The 23937-nt window shown below is 31.0% G+C and overlaps 1 protein-coding gene across 5 annotated transcripts in view; it reads left to right on the top strand.

The window, feature by feature from the left end:
* LOC114932472 (protein couch potato) overlaps positions 1–23937 on the top strand; it is a 77824-nt gene that overhangs the window by 2398 nt on the left and 51489 nt on the right. The window lies entirely within an intron of this gene.

The raw sequence follows: 23937 nt of genomic DNA, 5'->3' as shown, positions 1-23937 counted from the left end.
ATATACACTTCGATAGATATTCAGAAATAAAATGAAATTAAATGCATGCTCTGAATCGAGCAGCTTTGCAAGAAATCGATTACGAAACAGAGAAGCGTGAAGTTAGCAATTATATGTAATTGTACTATTCATTATACTTGCATTCATTAGCATCCTTTGTTCTCGGCGATCAATCGCAACTATATATATATAATCTTGCGCAATTTTTCACGATTACTCGTGACTTTGTAGAGCGGGCAGCTGGTGTGACGCAACTGCTCCGAGTTGAAACAGTTGTATGACACAACTGTTCGTAGAGAATGAAAACAAATCGTATCTTTAATTTACGACGTTGAACATTGAACGTCTATTGGATCGAGAACTATGGAAAAGTATGCACTATATTTGCAGTGCAAGTCGCGAAAACTTTGTTCTACATTAATTTTCAAACTGCTGCAATGAAGTTTCTACATCATATTGTTATACTGCACTTGATAACAACGGCGCGCAATCAAAAATCTTATAAAACTTTTCGAGGAAAAATACGGATACGAAAAACAGTAAGAAAGAAATATAGTTACGATACATTAAATTTTTATGAGTTTTATTTGCGGAAAATGTTTATTTAATATGTCTTATAATTTATTCACTTTTGGCCTAAAAAAATTAAAGTTTTTTCTTTATATTTCTAATTCAAAAAACTTCCTTTTATTGCATCGAAAATTGACAGCTCTAAATTAAATTAAAACATTTTATAATATTGATTATAACGTAAATAAAAATATTAATAGCTATTGGAAAATCTGTAAGAATTAAGGTAGAAGTTACAATATTGATCATTTATTATAAACTCATTAATTACAGAAGTTATTTTTATTATGTTATGCTATCACAACATCAAAAATTATATAGTCTATTGAATATTTGTACAAATAATGACGTGAAACATCGACCAAAGTTAATCAGAATCATATATTAATTAGACGGAGAGAATATTCTAAAATTTTATTCAAAAACAAACTTAATGTAAAAGGCTTAAAATTTTGATCGAGAAAAAGGAGGGAGAAGTGCAGTTCTAGCACGCTTCAATAAGTGATAACATCGTGCGCAATGCCACCGTTGCGCAGCAGCATACACACATACACACACATATATCATACATGCATATACGTCTTCTGGTGGAAGGCGGGAATTCGATCGTGCGCCTGCGACTATGTGTGTGCGTGTGTGTGTGTATGTGTGTGTCTCGCAGGTGACTCGTTTTTGTCGGTGTGCGCTCGATCGGACGGTCGCCTGTTTACCTGTGTACGTCCGTCTGCCAAGCTGACTTCCTTCCACGCACAGGGCAGGCGGCCACCTGAAAGAGTGACGCCGCCACGCCACGCCGCACCACACCACGTTCGCTATTGATTTTTCCGCGACTATGCGAGAGGGCCACCGAGGAGGGCCCGCCAGCACGCTCCGCGCAATGTCACGTCATATGGAAGGTGGATTACGCCTGGATACGTGTAGGCGCTAAAGTTGTATGTGTGTATGCACGTGTACGTATGTATGTATACATTATATGTATATGCGTGCATCATACACGGGTGCCGACATATACGCGCGAACGATTTGACTTAGGTCGCAGAGCGTATACCGGGTAGCGACCCCAACGAAGAGTAACTGATGGCTCTGCCTTCTGTTTTTGCCGAGGGTCAATCGATTCATGTGTTTACGACGGAGTGGATGCTCGTGGGAGTATAGGGGGAGTTGGCATTTTAACCGTAAAGTTTTGCGAGGAGAATGAAATTTTCTTCAGGCAGGAGAATTGGAAATTTTGCTGGCTAAAAATAGTCTACGGAAAATCCAAAAATAAACCGTCCGTTGGGATACGTTTCTATATCACTGCGTGCCATTCTATTCGTCAATTTTTCTACTTTTCGATTCAATTATGCGGACAAGTACTTACTCTGAACGATCAATTTCTTTTTACTTTTTACCGTTGCTGCCGTTTATCCATGTTGTAGCTTGTTCTACTTCAGAGAAATTCTCGAAAAGATATATCTATTTTTGATAAATTTTCTAGTTAAGAATTGGAGCAATTTATAAACTTTTTTATTAGGATAAAATCGATTTTAAATGAAAAATACAGACGGTAATAGATACCTCGATAAAAATATCATAAAAATAATTGTAAATTACTTCTGTAATATTCAAGAGAACTTTTATACTTGTATGCAATGTGGAAATAAAAACCGGAAATGGATATCGTGCTTTCTATCGCTGATACGGAAGTGCGTGCGCATGCATCGTATTTCGCTATAAAAACAAATAAAGCTAACGGCGACCGAGTTTTCTAGTTGAACGACAAGTTCCTGATCGATTGATCGAGTTCCTTCTAAGACAGAAAGACGACAAAATAGGAATTCGATTGCGCGAGAAGAAGAATAAGAATTCTTTTCACTACAATTCTTTCCGACAAAAACAGAATGCCATTGTCATTCCTTGAAAAAAAGAAACAAATATAAAAAGAAAAAAATATAAAATTTCTAATATTATTTTAAATGTGCACTTTTCATTTAAAAAACGATATTACAATTAAACAAGCATGATAAAGATCAATATTTTTAATTATTTGATATATCTTATATTTTATTCGAGCTATATAAAAAAGTAAGTAATTAAATAAAGTAATTAAATAAAGTTGCAGGTATTTTTAATATCAATAATTTATATATACATATCTGCAGCTGCATATTTCCTTCCTTCCTTTCAAAATTTTAAGTCTTTTACATAAAAAAAGTTTGTTTCTTTAAACTTCAGAATTTTCTCTCATCTAATTAATAAAATGTAATTCTGATTAATTTTGATTAATGTTTTATGTCGTTATTTATACAAATATTTAATAGAAACGACGATTTTTGATATTGTATATATTATAAAATATAATAAAAATAACTTTTGTTATATTAAATAAGTTTATTTATCATAATAAATAAGCTCATTAACAAATAATGTCTTAATTTAATTTAAAACTGTTAATATAAAGAATTAATAATAAATTTTTTTGATGCAATAATATTTCACACATATTTTTATTATAAAATGTAAATTAAACTAAAAATATGTTTTTTTGAAGTTTAACTTTTAATAAAAATTTTCATCCAAATTATAGAAGAGTATCATCGTCCAATGTTTTATCAAAATCATTAAAATCATGCCATTGACTTGTGATAAAACGACGAGGTAAACAGAAAAGTGATGTTGATAAGTGAATATTTATTCGAGCGATTTCGGCGTGCGAATATGTTTTGTCGTGGAAAATTTCATTCAACCAGTCTCGTTCGTATGACGACGCGTTTACTGCACGACGAGTTCGTGATTATAACGAGGAAACGCTTTCATGCTTCTCCCCGTTAATCAAGAGAATGAAATTCACGAGCAGATTACGGCTTTTAATACGAATGTCGATGTCCCGCGAGAGAGATGTCTCTAATAACGCGATAACTTCAAAACAAAATTGTAATTTGCATCTCTATGGCATAATGATAACATTAATTGCCTTCGAATAATAAAATGTTATTTAAAACATTACGATATTGCTAATACACATTAGTGACTTTAAATCGAAATAGCTGATTCTGAGAAGAAGCAGTTTTATATATATATATTTTGTGCCTTTTTTATACAATAAAATTATACATATGTTTATTTTTATATATATATATATATATATATATATATATATATGCATCATAATAGATTTCCATTATAAAGCACACACAAAAAACATAATTATGATTCTTAATTAAATATAATTTTAATATATTGTTTTAAGTTGTCTACACATTACAATTTGTATAAGAATCTGATTATGTAGAATATAATCGAAAATCGTGAATATCTTTCTTTTTTTTATTTTTGTATTTGCATGAGATATCATCTCTACTTGGTTTATATCACGATAAATCCTGCATTTTGGTTAACGTCAAAAATACAATTAGTATATTGACAGCTATTCATTGCACACGTGTTGCGGTTCCTCTCTTCTATCAATTTATAAATTTTGATTTTATTTTCGAGAGATATAGGCAGATCTATTGTGCGTATAAATTGCGCGTGAATACAATTCGATGCGTGCCATGATCATCGAGATTCATATATATTAGTAGACGTCGCCGTATCGAGACACAATAGAAGCGCAGCGGTGCGTGCAAAAATTGACAAAGATATTTCGGATTCGTTGGGCAAACGATGATCATGCTCGCGTAATACATACAACGGCATTATCCTTTTAGCGACGAAGTCCGCATTATGCGTTAACCTTCATCGATGTGTGCAGGTGCATGCATAAAGAGCACCGGTTAGCTTAGCCGCCCTTCCGTTTCTCTCGCTCTCGTTCTCGCCCTTATTTCTGTCTATTGCGCGCGAAAAGCGAACGGGGAATTGGGCTTCAGATCCCCAAAGCTGTATGCTAATGCATTCGGATGGACCGAAATCCCGGTCGGTCAGAGACGAAAGCGAAATAAATGCGCGTGTTTACATATAGGAATTGCTGGAATTGTAGTATACGCAGATAAAAATGACGGAAAAACGTAATAAATGTAACATGGACAAGAACAGAAAGTTTATGAGGTATTATTCTGATTATTCGTGAATGGTTGTTGATTTAGAATTGTTGAATTGAGATTTTCACAACATAAAATGGTTACATATAATCAAAGTTACATTTTAAATATGCTATGTTTGTAAAAAGTATATTTTCATACATATCGAAAAATCTAAATATAAAAAGAGAAGAGATGTACGCGTAAAAATAACTTTAAATTGTTATTATATACATATATAATGTTATTCAAGTATTTTTAGATTAACGAGACTTATAAATTCAGATAAATTTTATATTTTTTAATTTTTTTTTAATTTTTATTTTATTTTTATTTTATTTTTAGTTCAAATATTCTAACGTATAAATGTATATATTTTTAAATTATTATTATTATAAGAGAACAATAGTACATTGTATTATTTTCCTTTTGTAATAATGATTTATATTATATTTTATCATTCTATTTTCATTCTTATATTTATTTCTCTTATCATATCAAATTTAAAGTCATTTTTATTGTCATGAATGCATTGATTTCTGTTTGTATAAGGATCAGTCATGCAGTGTTGAAGGAATCTGCATCTCTTCTTAAGAAAATTTCTTCCATGTCACACTATATTTGTAAAAGCTGCGGCAAAACTTTGAACACGACGGCTTTCGCAGCTGATTCGTTTATCGATTCTCGATAATTCCGCGATCGAATCACGTTGCTTGCACTAGGAAGCTGGTAACCGCTCTGTATCGGAGTTAGAAAGTAAAACTCGATCTTTCGGTCGACCATTGTAGGAGAAACTGATACAGAAAGTAGATGCAATTACAAAAAAATATACTGCTCTAAAAAGATTCTCGCTTCTAGCAGCACGTTTGCGTGTTTCTTAATCTATTCGTTACGCAAGAGTTTTTCTGAAGATTTAATTTTATATTATTAAAATATTTTCTCACGTTAGAAATTTTCTTACGTTAGAAACATGGCTTCATTCAAACAGAATAAATTAATAAAAATTATATCAAATTAAGAGTATGTTACATTTGATAATTATAGTAATTCGAAGAAATTCATACATTGAAGAATAAGTCTACATTTTATTATAATAGATATTTTGTATTGGAAAACTTAAGAGTCATTGATTTAATAAGAGATACATATACATTTTTGTAAGAGTCTTAGTACCTAAAACAAAAGTTTATGATTAAAAGCGAATATAATACGCGATTTTTACATGTACGTATTTGCAGATTTAGCATCGCACGAACCGCGAATTACAGATCTCAATTTTCGCTGTTTCTTGATCTCGAGATAGGATTTATGACTTTTGTAGGAAACATAGTATGATACTCGCAGAAAGGTTTTTTTGCCCCATTCATCTTGCACTATAAAAAAAGTGCTGCGGTCACAGTTGATTCACCGTGCTTAACGCTTGCTCTCGGAAATTCTAAAATCTTCGGACCGTTACGAGCAGCTGTTACCGCGTGCGCGACTTAACCGATCGATCATCGTGCCCGAGAGAAATAAAAACAAAAAGTCCGTTCGCTTCGGTACGCATCGCCGTGTTTAAACTTCTCTAGCGAATGCCGGAAGCGGGATGTTTGGCAGTTATATGGAAGATAGTCGGGACGAAGTCGTCGCACGTCGCCGAATAATCCTCTTTCCTTGACCGCTTTCCTCTTCCTTGGTGATAGGATTTGCTCCCTAAAACGTGTTGGCGGTATAGGGCATCCTGGCGCTAAATCGATTTGCCAGAAAGTCGATACAGGGAATGGCGGGATCGTCGTGCTCTTCATAAAATTGCCGATGATGCGAGTGCATGAACGCGGTTCAAAATATAACTTTGCAATCTTTACTTTTATTCGAACAAAATTTGAGAATTTCAAAATATAGGGTAGATTGAAATATAAATGTGGATATATAATATAGTAAATATATATTATAAATGCGGATTATATAACACGATGCGATAAATTATTCGCGAATATTAAAATAATTGACTTTATTATTAAATAATGCCGTGCTATTTTTTTATTGATTTATTGTACTTATTAATGTGTATTTGTTTTAATTAGAATACATATACTCAGATGTCATATTCATATATTATAGCAATCGTGATATATAATTTATTAGTATAATTATGCATAAAGTATATGTAAAGGCATAATATATGTAGAGCTAATAATATATTAATAATAATAATAATACTAATAGCAACGATAACAATAATAATAATAGCAACGATAATAATAATAATAATAATAATAATAACACATCAAACTAATAATACGTTTATAATAACACTTAGGGAGAATCATAACACTTAGGTCGCAAAATATGAGTCCACATTCCAAAGTTAACATTCCAAAACGATATTGAATATTTGGAAATTTTAGCTCCAGCTGTTTTATAAGAGATTAATTTTAACTCGAGAACATATTCTTTTTTCTTTTCAAATTATATTAATATATTAATATACAATAAATAACCTTATTTGTTTTTCTCGTTATTAAAATCTCTCATTTATATTAAATTGATATATGATTTTAACTGCTTTTTAATATTTGATTTATTAAGTCTTGTTTCATTTAAAAATCGGAAATCATATTAATGTTATCGTTAGCGTGTTATCATTATCATTTGATATTAAATGTGAGAAGTGAATATGAGAAGTCTATATGAATAATATAAGAAATATAATTTCGAGTTCGATGGAGTTTTACGGTTTACAAAGATAATATTGCTATAAGTTTCGGCAGTACTAGACATGTTTCTAGAGAGGAATTGAGTTCGTCGGGTGCAATAGCCTGGCCTGCCGGGTTCGTTTTGCAAGAAAACTCGTGGCTCTACTGTAATCGTCATGATTACATAAGTTAGCATTATTATACCTTTACATTGTAAAGCGATTGCAATTCTCGCGTGTAGTTGCACTTGCAACGATGTCCATGCGACTGAAACGTCGTCGTGTTTCCGTGAGAAACTCACGCTCCTAGATTTATCTTTTCTCGTCCGAAATATCGTAGCTTGATCTTTCTTGAATTCTATTTCTGAACACAGTAATTAGCTTGGAGAAATTACTATATAGTATGTCGCGAGCAGTCTCTATATGCAAACCATCTACTAATTGAACGACTTAATTAAGCAATGTATTGACTAACATATTGATTGTCACTAATTATGATCTCATTTACAAACAACGATGACATTTGCAGAATTTGATATGAAGAAAAATAAGAAGAGATATCGCGATATAATTTAAAGATTCTTCTTCAAATATCTGTTTTTCAACCAATGCGCAATAAAATACATAATTTTAACCATTTTTTAATATATTCAATTAATCAAGTATTTAATACGAAAAATTCGAAAATATTAAAAAAAGGAAATAATTATGCTAATTAATAGTTAGTAAAGATATGAAGAAATGCGGAACGAAATACAGAAGTATGAACATCTTTGTAATTTTTTTCTACAATTTTATACTTTACTATCTTAAATTAATATGATTCGTTTAATCTTTATAAAAAATCTGCTATAACGCAATTGTGTGACGTATAATTTTATAGTGATATAGCGAGTACAATGGAATTATTCCAAATATACAATTCAATTGCAACTGTATCTTCGTCAACTTTCGCCGACAAATTAATGAATGTCTTCGTGCAAGAATTTGTACAGATTCGCGTATCCGTGGAAACGAATCCGAGAGATTGCTTTTTTGCGGAAAGCTTTCTCGTTTTCACGGTGTCAACGTAAAGAGATCCTATTGTTCTGCAACGAATCGTCCTGACCTCCTTGCTCGCCGGCAAGAAAGACTTTCTCGGCCGATGAGACGAATTTGCCATCGCGGTTGCTCGAGGAGACGATGTGCGATCGATACTCGATCGTCGCGGAAATCTGCGCGTGCTCAAAGATCGTCGTCGAAATACCCAGGGTTAGAGATACATTCATAAATTATATAAAACTCTTCCACACTTGTTTGTCATTTATTTGAATCGTGGGAACCTTTTCTATTATCCATCTTTTCGCATGGTTGCATTGTTTTTCATTAGGAACAGTATTCGTATTACTGTATGTGAACAAAATTTATATAATAATAAATTTATATGATAACAGAAATATTATGAAAAATTGTATCGATATAAAGCTATTAAGCCGTTAGATAATTTTCTCCGTAATACATTTTCAATCGATACGTCAAGAGAATATTTTTTTATCTTTAAGATATAAACAGAAGTAAAAAATAAAGAATATACATATATGTATATATGAAAAAGACTAATATTTTATAATATATTTTTTTATTTAATAAAATTATTATGATAATGATGCACTGAATATCAATTTGATAAATATCGAGGGAGGGTCTCGCTATTATATCGCTATAAAATAACGTTTTGACATGGCAATTCTACTTGAAAGCGCCGCGAGTTAGAAATGTATTACTCTGTATTCAATCATCTAATTGCCTGCATAACCAAACCGGCCGTAAATCCCAATCGTATACAAAATGGGGCAACATTGACTAACGATTTATTAGTCAGACAGACGTGTAACCACTTCATTATGGCGCAACGCGACCGGCATATGGAGGAGAGGGCTCGGGGGAGAGGCGGTCAAAATTTCGAGTACGTGATTGTTCCAGGTCCTCCGCAGATGGGTGGTTGGATTTAATTTATGCGACCGGTCGCTAACACATGGATTTCATGATATGCAAACAAACAACGATCGACACAATACAACTTTACGATCGCGCTCATTAATGGCTCATTAATACACAAACTACGTCGTACGATGCAATTATATGTTTTTTTTTGTTATTAAGTAAGTCTACAATTAATGAATTGCATTATCTGCAACTGAGAGTCATCTTACGTGAGCGTAAACGAGTAATAAGGAACTTTGTAGAGTCAGTACAAATTACAGCGATCGTCATTCTTATTCTCGAACATGATCAAGAAATGAAAATGTATTCGATTAATTTGATTTATTATTAAAAAATAATAAGAAATTTAAATATGTACATATACGTATGTATTGTGTTTCTTATGTTTTTTTGTGTGTTTTTTTGCATCAAGACTATATATATGGTACATTTATTTATTAACTTTGTATTATTTACAAATACACATTATATTAATAATTTTCATTAGTAAAATACATAGTAAATATTCTTAAATTATGAATAGTACTCGTAGTAAAAGATATATGCTCGCATAGCTTGTTTTAATTAATAGTTTTTGGAAATCGAGGAATTAAGGTAAAATATTCATTCAACCCATCAAAGAATTAGCGAATTATATCATTTAAATAGATATTAATAATTTTCATTAGTAAAATACATAGTAAATATTCTTAAATTATGAATAGTACTTTTAGTAAAAGATATATGCTCGCATAGCTTGTTTTAATTAATAGTTTTTGGAAATCGAGGAATTAAGGTAAAATATTCATTCAACCCATCAAAGAATTAGCGAATTATATCATTTAAATAGATATTAATATACCATTTTTCAAATTATTTCCTAATATCTCGGTCTTTCTATTATACGTTGAGCACCACTGCTAGATCCAAAAGCGGCCGCGGGCAGCATTAATGAGCGACAATATATGCATGTACGCGTAATTTCTCCATACTGATCGATAAATTGAGTTGTTCTCATCACGGGACGATCCTCTTTCGTCGTTGTTGGTCGTTTGTTCGGTCGGTAGGTCGATCGGTTGTCTGTTTACGCGATATTGTAACGTAGCCGATGCATTGAACAACGTAGTGCTCGCGGGGAATGATTGTATAACGATGAACAATGGGACCTGGGACTTTAGCGGGAGGGCATTATGGCAGAGCGGATGTTGTATAACGGTTAGCCAGCGAAGAGGAACGAGACGGGAGCAGCAAACCGTAAACGCCACGAACGTTCAACCTCTCTCTCTCTCCCTCTGGTTCCTCTGGTCCCTCTTTCTTTCTTTCTCTCTCTTTCTCTCTCTCGTTCATGTTCTCGTTCTCGTGTGTAACGACATTACTCAAAATAATATCAAACCTGTGGAAAGAACGGACCGCGTTTCGCACCTGTCAGATGCGTGCATGACGACATAAAATAAAGCGACATTCGTATTCCGTATTTCTTTCACGAGCAGAGCAAGATATTTATTCGCCATTGTGAAACAATTGTCGAAATATTTTATAGAAATATGTAAATGTACATTTATATCATCTCTCATTCTTATTAACTTTTTGTTTAACAATTTTTATAAGAATTTTTTATGAGATTTAGTCTAGTCAGATAATATGAATTCTTCAGAAACCAAATTGATTGACTTTAATACTTTCTATAAATTTCTTAATTTTGGTAATAGAACACATAATTAGAATTCTGGTGAAATTAAGAATTTTGAAAAAAGTGGAATTAATTCATTTCTGAAAGATTTATATAATATATGATTAAAGTTTGCAATTTATTGAAATTTAATTTTATGAAGAAATATGTGTATGTAATATATGTTCAATATAAATTTACTGCCATGCAGAAATTGAAAACACAAATCTAACAGAAATATTTTTTAAATAAAAAATCATAAATCGTATAATAAATATACAGTAATTACTAGTTTATTCAAGAAATTCACCAAAAAATGAGTATTAAACAGAAAAATTTACGCAAACAAAAAACATTTATATAATACTAATTTATATATCAAACTTCAACGTTATTTTGATTAAAATATTTATTCATAATTCATGTAAAAATTTGCGACCAACTATATATATTTCACCATTGTACTTTTTTATGATTTTAAACAAAAAAGTTTTGAAATTTTACAGCAGTAATCCCAAAATAATTATATAAGTATATACAAAAATTATATTAATAATTATATATGTATATATATTTTTTCAAATGCTGATTTCTATTATACATTTTTGCAGCACGAAATTTGAGGAAATGAAATAAATCAGAGTATTTATTCGATAATCGTTCACGATTCCGTTGTTATTTACAATGTTTCTGTAAATGCATGTGTAATTTAATATTATGATGGATGAACATATGCATTTCCTCGATCATAAATACGCAAAAGTTCCCCTTTTTTTAAATAGACTACGATATTGCACACGCTGCAGCATGTGTTTAAACAAGCATGCACTTTTCATTAATAGCGGTGATTTGAATACTAAGTAGACGACACGAAGTCATCTCACTTAAGCGAAACACGAACGCGTGTACAAAACAAATCCTTCATGCAACAACGAGACGCACTATGAATGTCCTTTATTGCAAGTGCATCGACGTATTGTTTTGTAACAGTTAGGATTTTCTATTCTTACGTATAACGTTTGTGAATATGCAAGACTTTATTACTGTGACGTAACAATGAAAAAAAAATCGCAAAACGATTGATGAAATAAATATTTGTTATATTCCATCATAAAAGTTATAAATGAAAATTAATAATTTCTTTTTTATCTTTAAACGCGAATAGTGTGAAACTCATGCTCGTAAAAATCTGTTTGAGGGCGACAAGTGATGCGATTTAATCTAAAATAATATCTCACAAAGCATAATTTAAAATAATGTTATATCTCTCTCTTGGCATATATACCAGTCACCGCCGAATATATCTGCTGCGGATATGCGGTCGGGCCGCAGCGATTCCGCAGCATATGATGAATAATTGTCGCAACTGACATGTATCTCCTTCTCTATCTCGCACCTCGCGGTTAGTCAGTGGATACTTTCTATGAATAGAGTTCGAAACAGTGCGAAACTTGTCCGCCGCCGGAATTTATTTTCCGTACCAATGGCCGCGATTTTGAGAAACATATCCACCGACAAGTCGACTAATATCAACAGTTTGTCACGCTTGCATTCGGAATGGTTCAGTGCGCGGATTATATCTTGCACCTGTCCACCGCGTTTGCATCTATTTTATTAGTTTTCGCTGAAACTGTCAATAATAATTCATATATACGCGAAAGCGCACATATGACTTTTTTATTGTCTTAGAAGTATGTTTTTAAATCTGATTTTTTTGAGTATCTCCGCTTTTTTATTTTAAACGATCTTTTATATGATTTAACTTTAAAAAACCTTTTGTATGTCATCTATCATATCTATGTACTATCTTGAGAATAGATTGAATTTTTCATTAGTCGAAGAGAAATTGAAGTTATAAAACGGTGATTTCGGTAGATTCCAGGTTTCCGCAGTTCTCGAAATAAAGTTTGCCTTCGTCATTTTTCCAATAGAGGTAACATTGCAACTCTTCATAATGCAAAAGTTCCAATAAAAGAATCAAATGTTGCGATCTCGGGTGAGCTATTGAATATATCTTATGGATAGGATGTGTGTCCACGGCTTGTGTGAAATGATCCTTTCTACGACCATAATACAGTAAAATCGCGCCGATAGCCACGTGTGACGGTAGTATTTTCATTTTCTGCAGACGAATTTATTACTGCGGGAGACGTTTCAGCGACATTTACGACAGCGAGATCTTTTATAAACGCTACGTGACTTTGTGTTATTGAAATTGTGTAAGAGTAATGCGGATCTTTTCAACTTTGTGCATTAATTTGTTTTTTCTGAATTAATTTTTAGAACTTTTGGGCACTCAAATATCTCTAAATATATGTAATTTTTTAGATTTTATATTTTTTAAGTCTATGCAATTTTTGATCTCTAAAGTTTGAAATAAAATATAAGTTTTTAAAATATAAAGTTTTGGACGCATTTTGTTCGATCTTTTAACTTTTAAACTTCCCGATTCTTAGCTAGTTGATCGCTTATATTTCTCTTTCAAGTTGTGGAAAGTCTTATACGTACTTTTGAATTTTTGTGTCTATGAAACTTTGATCTTTTTAAAGTTCAAACACTTTCTCGCTATGTTGATCTAATAAATTGAGAACCACTGATAGAACGATGTTTTACCCGCGACCGTATGTGATAATTTTAATAGGCCGATAGGCACACGTCAGCAGATGTCACCGAAACTCCTTTTTGCTTTTTTATGCGGGTATTAACTGATTGTGGTGTATCTACATCTACATAAACAGAGTAATGCAAATATTGCCATGTATCTTAACGAAAAATTTGTTATTTTTAACAATTTATAATGTATGAACAATTTCATCGATCAAACAACAGAGTAATCTGAAAAATTTGAAAAGATTTTATAATCGGATCTTTAGTGAAATTGTTAAATATAAATTAGAATATTAAATCTTCAACTTTATTATTGAATGTAAAAAAATGATGGTTGGAAAAAATACAAATTCTTCAATAGTTTTTAAATAGTCTATATAAAACACCTTTATTTTTTTTGAATAGTATAAAATGTTCAAGTTCAAAAAAAGGCGCGACACATTATTTGTTAAAATTAAGCAGGTGCTTAAGTGACGTACTAGACAATGTTTATTTTTTTTATAATTTTTTATTTATTATTTTAATGCATTTTGAAGGAAACGTTAGTTACTTTTATTGTTAGTGTTTTTTTTACTCGTAATTTCACAATTTTTTAAATTATTATTTATTGTTAATTTATAATTTATATGTTTCTTAATAATATAAACTTAAAAACTTTAAAATAATAGAGATATAATGTTTCTAAGCCGTATAAATTTTCTCTTAATTGGGAAATATTATAAATTAATATGTGAAATAAAGTTTTATATCTGATACAGTTGAAATATAATATTTTATCTAAACTAAGAGAATATATATTTCTTTATTCCTTTTTTTTGCAATTTGTTCATTTATTTTTGCAAACTGTTATTTCAACTAACTGTAAAAGTTTAAACAAGTTATTGTGCTGAAAACGAAAAAACATTTCTCATTTATTGTTATTTTTTTCAAATGGTTTTATAAAAACATGATAAAATAATTTTACAGAATAAAAATAAAAGTTATAATAATAATAATAATAATAATAAAACGAGCGCTTAAGTCCCATTTAATTTGTTCGTAATTTTGTGTATCTAAGAATTATATTCCTAGAATATTATATTCTTTCAAAGTTTTCTTCTTCTGAATTTTTTATTTTACGTTATCTGTTTGTGCTAAATAAGTTACGGCTAAGCTTAGATCATACAAGTGCGAGTACTTCTCGTAACCACGACGGAAAGGATATTTGCATGATAATGACAGGCGGTGGCATATTGCTTCGTAATGTACGTTTAATGGTCGTCGGTGTTCGCGAAGTGGCCGCGTTAAACGCACAGCTGAATTATATCTCGTAATTAAAGAGCCTAGATTCTCTTGTCAGAAAACTCGATTAAAGAGACAATTAAATCCGACCGCGAGCAAAATGCAATTTGATGCGCGTTGTCAACTGTATCAAATACTGTACTCATAGATTTATCTATATTCATAGACTTAGCTACGTATGTACAATGTAACATTAGTTATGCTTTTATGACCGATTATTCCGATATTTTCGATTATATCTGAAGTACAATATATATCTGATCACATTATCTTTTTTTATATGGTAATCGTGCGACTTGAAAAATTTCAGCTGATTTAATTAATCTTTGGTTAATCATAATAAAGCCACTTTTCTTATAATATTTAATTATGTATATATATCTATTAATGATTATTTGGGATAAGCAGAATTGAGATAAACATGCGACGTCAACTACTTTTTTTCTTCGTAATTACTCATACACATTACGAGATACAAATTTCGATTTCTATGGGTAAACACAAATAACATTTCTGACAAGGTCCAACTACTGATTACGCGTTCTAGTTTTACGAAATGATAACGCTGCTCTATGTGTCGTGCTATATTGACTTTGTAATGGTTAAATCAGACTTTCGTATAACACGTGTTTAATTTCTCAAGAGAGAAAATATAGAAAGAAATGGAAGCGAATTCCAGTAAATAAATTAGTAGAGAGCTCAAGGCGATCCTCGGTTTTCAAACGGCAAAGTTAAAACTTTCATAATTATTTTTCCATTTTTCCGACTTTTGCGGTGAAACATATGATAAACGTTTCGTAAAATTCTAAAGATATTAGTTTAAATAAATTTATACCATTATATACGTAATATTTTTCATATTTTTTGATTCCTATCCTTCTATTTTCTTTCTTTTCTCTAAAGCGTTTCAATCTCGTTAATCAGTCATATATATATATTTATAGTGCTGATAATATATTGATAATATTATCTTAGACAGTTATGGAAAAGGAAATTGAATTTTTAAGTTATAAAATACATTACCCGTATTGAACGTAAACTCAATACGCTTGAAATATAATTTTATTGAAATTTATAACGATTAATAAATAATGTCTTTTCCGGAGGAATTGGCACATTTTATGAGCGATATTTCGAATTATTTTATTTCTCTTTTTCATAAAAAAATGATTGCTTCTAAAAGCGGACTTTGTATATGAGATTTCATTAGGTCAATGCAAAAATTAAAAATTAAACTGCAAATTGATGCAACGAAAGCTGGTAATTTCCAATTATATAAATCAATTGAACAGTTCTTTATACAGTTTTGTTAATCTGCTATTTAAAAATGTATTAAGAACGCGCGATTTATAGCTCTGTAGTTTTTATGAGTTGAAATCTCTGATTCCAAATATAACGTGAATATCGTGCGAGAGTCTTTTTCCTTCGTATAGATCCCGCTATTACCTGTGACATTTACAGGTCGTGCGTCACTACTAGAGGTGAATAGATTCCGATATAACAGTCATATTTGTCAATGGTTGTCGATCGATTTAGGTCGATTCTTTTGGACAAAAGTGCTTGAAACAGGTCAGGACTATGACTATTCGTTCGCTTTTCAGATTTTTTCAGATTTGATTTTGTCGAATTTGTCGTTTAATTGCATCAACGAAAATTTGGTATAGTTAAAACATCGTTGATCTTTCTAGCACATTATTTTTCCGGAAACCTGATTTATCTTAACGATTCCCTTTGTGTAATTAAAATCCTTTTTACAATCCGGGCAACCTTCGGGGAACGCATTGTAGAATGAGACAATAGGAGAGAATCAGAGACGAAAAGCTTGTCGCGGCAGTCTGATTAATTATCATGTCACTGCCGACCTGTAGGATCATCGCGTGATACGGCTTGTCCCTACTGGTTAGTACTCTATCTATGAGAAGCATCTTATGTCACTACAATAGATAATATTTTTTGCCTTATATGTATATATCTGATATGAGATATAATGCACTTCATCTTCATACATACGTGCATATACGTATATTTAATATAAAATATTTTCCATAATATTCTTTATACGATAATTAAATTTATCTGTATTTTTAATTTCATTAGAAAGTTTTAATTTATAAATAAAATAATTTATAATTTATGAAGATTTGCATTGCATAATTTATAAAATGTGTTTTTAACTTTAATATAATATCGTATATATAATGTAATAATCTAATTACGAGCTTTTTTATACGCTCTTAATCTCTCTCATTTTATAAAGATATTTTTATTATAATAATATAATATATGGAATAAAATCTAGATGAATTAGTTTTTCATATTTTTTATAAGTTATAAAAGCTGAGTTTTTAGCGTTTTAATAAAATGTATGCAAAATATATTCTACGATATATTTGATGAATATAAGTATATATCAGCAGAGAAGTATTAGCTTCTATTTACTTATACAATGATTATTAATTGCATCTTGTGTTTTGATTATGAGTGAGTTACCAGATGAGTAACTTGTTAAAAATGCAAATTAAGTGCATCGTCGGCAAGAAGGAAAAGTGCGACGCTACACATGCACAACTACGGACATATGTATGTTACGAAGAAACTTGTTGCAAATAAGTGCTGAATTACTGTTTCTTGCAGCTGTGTCCTCATTCGCGTGGGCGTGATTTACGAGATTTACTTTGAGAAATTCCAATAATTGCACAAATTACCAACTTTGCAAGAAAAAGTATAAGAAAAAAAAACAAAATAAAATAAATAAACAGTATTTTACCTGTATAAATAAACACATTAGTACTGCGATTACGATTTATATATAGTTAACTTCTCTTTGAAAATATTTTATAAAAAACTGATAAATAAAAGAAAAAGTGATACATTGCTTTTGAAATTACGAATATAAATATGCGAAATAGAATTAACACTGAATTATTTGATCCAAATATTAATCGATTTAAAAACAACGTTTTAACATGATATGTGTTCAAAGGGGATAGATATTTCTTAATTATTAATTCATTACATGATGATTATTCTTACGTCATGCATTAATAGTGCATGAACATGTACGTAATTTAACTTCTAACTTTATAGAATATTCTGTCACATATGTAGTTATAAGACATATATGAAGCCACACGTGTTATATATTTCTCACGGAGACAGCATTACCATGAGCAGCATAATAATACTTCAAAAGTTATTAAGTCATTACGATCTATCAATTTTTCTGTTGTGCTATATTCGCGCATTGACTTTAACGTCGACGTCTAATACGTTTTTACAGTGACACACCGAAATCAATATGAAAATCGCGTCACGTCACAATATCGACAATTCACGTCAAAATTTACGGTAGACATGCCATGTAATGATCAGCAAACCAGCAGTAATGATACTTTGCGAATGTATGAACAAGATAAAAAATTTATTCCGGACGTGCTAATGCGCACATGTCAACTTTGATCGACAGTCAACTTTCAGACTAATAATGTTCTTGATGATAAATTTTTCTGTTTAATATCAGGATGCAATTCCTTAATGTGACTAATTATTATATTTAAAAATGCACGTCTTCTGTTGAAATATAAAAGATTGTTGATAATTTTCATAAATGCATATAAAAAAAGTTTATAAATGCATATAATGCAATCGGAAATGTAATTTTGCATTTATTTGAAGAAAATTAAGGAGATGAATATATAAAATTGCAGATCTAACAAGAACATTGATTGGTAATGTTTGAACAATATTATCATTATATATAAAAATATATATAACATTTGGTTAAAAAAATACGTACAAAAATAAAAATAAAATAAAATATATTATAAATCGATAAGAAATGATGGAGAGATGTCGATCAAATTACATTTAATAATTGCAATGAAGGAAGAGGAGAAAAATATAAAAAAATTAAGATAATAAATATATAAGATGATAAATATAAATGAGGAAGAAATCTCACATCTCTGGATGAGAAAGTGCAACCGATCGCGAACTTTTTCGCAAAAAAGATATGTTTTCACGTTCAACCGTTTGTTTGGAAATCGATAGGTGATCTAACGGTGCCTTGTAATCGAGGGCGAGTCGCGGTGAAAATTCCAGTCTTGATATCGATACGTTGCGAATCTGCAGCTCAACGACGGTGCGGCAAAATTTGTCCATAAAATTCATTATTGCTGCGGCAAACTGCCTATCGATAAATTGCTAAAACGTGCACGAAACAGCGCGCGAGCAAACACGCACGAACATACCCACTCTTCCGGTGTATTTAAAATTTATTCCATCAACGTACGCACGGTATTACTCTGGAAACACTGAAACGCGCGTACGGTTTTCCTACGTCAAAGGTATAATTCTTGTTTCAGGATATTTTTGAGGCTAAATTTAACAAAGCGATATGTTCTTGCTAGCTTATTAGTGCGAAATAATGCGTATAATAACAATGTTTTTTACAAGCTGAGAAAAACATTGTAATTATATGTATTAAACACAAATAACATTTAAAGTTGTAGTTATATAAAATAAGTAAACGAGTAGAGAATGCAATATGTGAGAAATTCATACATTATTATAAATTAATTATAAATTTATAAATGCCGGATTGAGGTTTGTCAGTTATAAATAAATATTAGTGTTTTAATTATCACACTGGAGACAGACTATAAAGGTGAACAAAAACGAATTGATATATTTTTGCAAAGAAACAGTTTTGTAGATTCATACTATAATAGTCCCAAGGAATGTAAACGTTGTTTATTTACAACAATTTAGTAGAAAGTCGTATCTAATTATCGAATAGGATATTGTACTGCTCTTCAAACGTGTGAGAAGACGTTTTATTTTGTTAGTCGTCAACCTTTGGCTAAGGATCTAATTCTAGTGTCACTGAGGAAAGCAACATAAATACTACGAGAGGTATACTGCAAGCACTTTATTAGCACCGATATTTTTCTTAGCGGTTTCTAGGCCTTGACATTTTTGCTGGACGGGTTAATAAAAACGATAAGAAAACTAAAAGAAAAATTTATGATAGAAATTAAATTATAGTAAGATTACCTTTAGAAGTTTTTCAATAAAGAGCGAAAGAGGCAATGCAATTTTAATTTTCTAAACAGTTTACAACATAATTTCAATCAAATATCGAATTTACAAGTTTAAATTTACAAGTTATTTTAATTTACAATAAAAGAAATAATAAATTATAGGAAACAATTATGCATTATATTATTATATTAGATATGCATTTAACATTAAAAGTTTTATAACTTAATTTATATATGTATCTCTATATATTTTTTATTTATATCTTTTTCTACTCTCTTTAATTGTATTTTTAGAGATATAAAAATTATGATAAGTTTTAGCTTCATTATGAATTATTTTTTCTTGGAAAAATCCGTATGACATTCGAAATGATTAATAGCCGAGGAGAATTAACAAGTATCGGAAACACGCGCGAGGAAATGAGAATTAACGAGATTTAGCCAATGACTTCCGCAATGGCATCTTAATAGTTCAGTAGACCAGTCGATGATTAATCATCCATTGCGTCCGTAATTATGGCTGATGCCGAGGTTGCGTCGAACAATAATGCTGCTTTGAATTCGCACAGTAAATGTACTGCTTGCTAATATAATGTCTAATCAGATATTTACACAATTAGGCTATTCATGATCACCCCGCCGGCGCTTACCAGCTGTACGAATGAAACGCGCATTGACACCATTTTGGAAGCCTTGTACAAAATCAACACTTAATTGCAAACGTTAAACTGGATTCGTAAATTACATTTTAAAATACGTGGAATTACATATAATTCGCACTCAATTTAAGCACAATATATGTAATTGGGGATTTATGCTAAGATTTCATTAAAAAATTATATTTTAAAATTAAAAAAAAATCAAGTTATATTATTAACTTACAATATATACGTATAATTAAGTTTTAATATATTTAATTTTTTAAATTATTTAAATTTAATTTTCTTAATGTTTATATATTTTTATTTATTTATCAATTTTGAGAATTGATACTAATTAAGAAATAAATTTATCTTTAATAGATTTTTTAAATTAATATTTTGTTACAATTATATGTGTTGAGAATTCAATTATAAATATATGGTATATAAATAATTAATTATACAATTTTACTTACCATATACATTATTATTACTTTTTCATATGAAGAGATGATTTTCAAATTTGATTCTCGAGAACGTGGCACAATACACGTCAATTTTACTTAGGTAATCAGTTATGTCTCCAATCATATTAAGAAAGTGCCTTTTCAACACATTGCTGTTTTATGATTTGGAAGGGTGGTCCGTTGGTCATAAATCTTTTACGCTCTCTCGCCGGGTCGTATATTAAAATCTCGTTTGGGCAGGTTAAGGGCTTTTAAGCGTGTCTAAATTAAACGATTCGAGACGAGTTGATTGATGCGGGTCCTGAGCGTGATTTGCGCGTGGGGATGAAAAATCCTTTGCAGAAATACGAGCGCTCGTGTGGGATAACTTAATGCGGTAATGCGGCAACGTCATAAATAGCACGTTTTTCTCGCGCAGTTTTGAATTAAAATGCGCGATACCCGCGCGTTGGATTAAAAGTGCACGATGAAGTACGAGTGTAAGTATGTGCCAGCATGTATGAGCGCGTATTGTTAACGACTGCTCGGATACAGGCACACCCGTTTACAAGTATAACTCCCACTAAATTCTGAGGGAAACTCCCATAGGACGATGTTACGCGGAACAATGTTTCGTAAAATATTACGCCGAATATACATGTACCAAATATATAACCGCGAGACTGTTACGAAAAAAATTAGAAGTTATCATTGACTGATTGTGAGATGCATATCAAACATGTAAAGTTTGCGAGAACCATTAATTTTTATTATTTTTATTATAAATTTAAAAGAGTTATTTTTGGTTAATTATAAATGTTGCATAATTAAAAAAAAAAATAAAATTTGAATCGAGTGAAAATTGTTGATACATTAACTTAACGTGCTAACTTAATTTAAGATTTTATTTTATTTTGTATTCTATACATAACATTTTTGAGAGTTTTATCACCAATAAATTTGATAAATGTTATTTTTATTAAGTATGGAAAAATAAATATTAATGAATTAATTAGTTGCAAAATTTCGATATGAAATCAAATTATAAGAATTTTTGTCACGGTATGAATGGCGTAAAACAGCTGATAGCAATTCATTTCTATGCAAATTATACGTTTGAGAGATTCGCGAATTAACTTCTAAGAATGTAAACATCTCTTTCTCATGCTTGCCTTTACGACTCACTCTTAATTAACCTGCGCTTCTACTTTACCGGAGATTTTCTTAACGAACGATATATACTGTGAATTAATGAAAAAAGTTGAGGCAATCTAGTGCGCGTGCAATAACAACACCAGGAAGCTCTTTCTCAAGCGTGATACTTAGGTACAAACTTTCATTCTACTTTGTCGCTAAACGAATATATTCTTTGAAACGGTTTTATTTTTCTAAATTTAAGCACATAGTAGGGCATTTATATGGTTGCAATTTTCAATTATAAATCTGAAATTTCTTTCTCTTTTTCTACGTTTATAAATCCAAATAACCTCTCAAATTTTCTCTAAGAAAATCCACGGATCTCTATCTTCGGATTTAAATAACTTGTTTAGCTTGTTTGCTTTCTTAATTTATTACTGCCATTATATTCTATTTTATATACAACGCGAATCAAGAATTTATATTGACATAAAACATTTCTTGGTATTATTGTTGCAATATTTATTTTTTTATTGAAGAAAACATTCTTTTCTCTTCTTTTCTCTCAGAACGAGAAAGAAGTTGAAAGTCTTTTAAGTCTAAAATTATATTTAATTTATTCTCATATTGTATTCTTGCGCACACAGCTCAAATATGTCGTCGTCTTTCAACTAAATTAATAATTATACTTATTAAAATAGGATAGTATACTTATTTATTAAAATAGTACTCATTTGAAAATATATTAAAACAAATAGAAACTTTCATTTTGCTTATGTCAAGAAACATATTAAAGAGACGAATTAAAATCCCTTTTAATTTTAATAACCGCATCTCTAAAGAAAAAAATATTGACACAAAAAACGCTCTGTAATTTCACAGATTTAAGATTTGTAAGTCCGGAAGTCGGAAAGTATTTGCACTTGACGAACGCCGGCTTCGCTTCGCATAATGTCGGTCGCGCGAATCTCGGTCGGTGAAAGGCAGCGACGTGCTGTAAGGATGGCAGGCTGACGTTTTAATTCAAAGCCGCGTGTAAGTGCGACTCGCGTCACACACCGCATCGGCCGGTTACAAGGCTGGAATCATTTCGGAGCGCATGAATAAATGATCGGCCCGTTGCGTCGGCTTCCCTCGTTCTTAAACGTCGAGACAGACACAGCGTCGCCAGCTCGACCTCAGCTCAGTTCCTGCCCTTCGCCTCTTCTTACCCTCGACACCCTCCACAATCCTCCCGGCCCCGGCTTGCCTCTTCACCGCTTGTACATGTATGTACAGGGTGGTTCAAGTCAACTTCTTCAACTAGAGATATATCGTCAAAATTGATTTTTTCAACGAGATATGAAATTCAATTTTATTCAGATATTTATCAAGATCTAATCAATCATTTTTCAATTAGATGTCATTGAAAAAAGTATACTTATGCGAATTAAAATTTTAAATTCCATTCGTTATTTCTTTAAGAGATATTTAATGAAAGAAATGAAGCAAACAAGAAAAAGGGAAATGTTTTCAGATTTTTGTTAAAAAAACATTGAGTTATAAAATGAATTCTGACTTTCAGATTAAAATTCATCGAACACCCTGTATACACCTTGCTTTCTTTCTTGTTCTTTTATTTCTTTCTCATTCTCTCTGCCTCTTTCTATTTGTCGGTTCGGTCTTTTTCTACTTCTCACGGGTCTGTCTTTATCTCGCTTCTTCTCTTTTGCAACTCTTTCATCTTTTGGCTCTTCCGTCCCTCTTGATAGAACATAGCGATTTCTCTCTTCCATCTCTCTTTCGCTCCATTGCATTCTCTTCCGCAATGCACGTTACCCTTTCTATCCCTTCTTTCTCGGTTTTTTTCTTTCTTTTTTCGTCATCTGCTGTTTTCTATTCACAGCATTTTCTTTACGCCATAATTTTCT

Source organism: Nylanderia fulva, unplaced genomic scaffold (genome assembly GCF_048542155.1).
Source record: "Nylanderia fulva isolate GAGA-0341 unplaced genomic scaffold, ASM4854215v1 Scaffold13, whole genome shotgun sequence".
In the NCBI taxonomy this organism is placed as follows: domain Eukaryota; kingdom Metazoa; phylum Arthropoda; class Insecta; order Hymenoptera; family Formicidae; genus Nylanderia; species Nylanderia fulva.
This window is presented reverse-complemented; position numbering and strand designations above follow the sequence as displayed.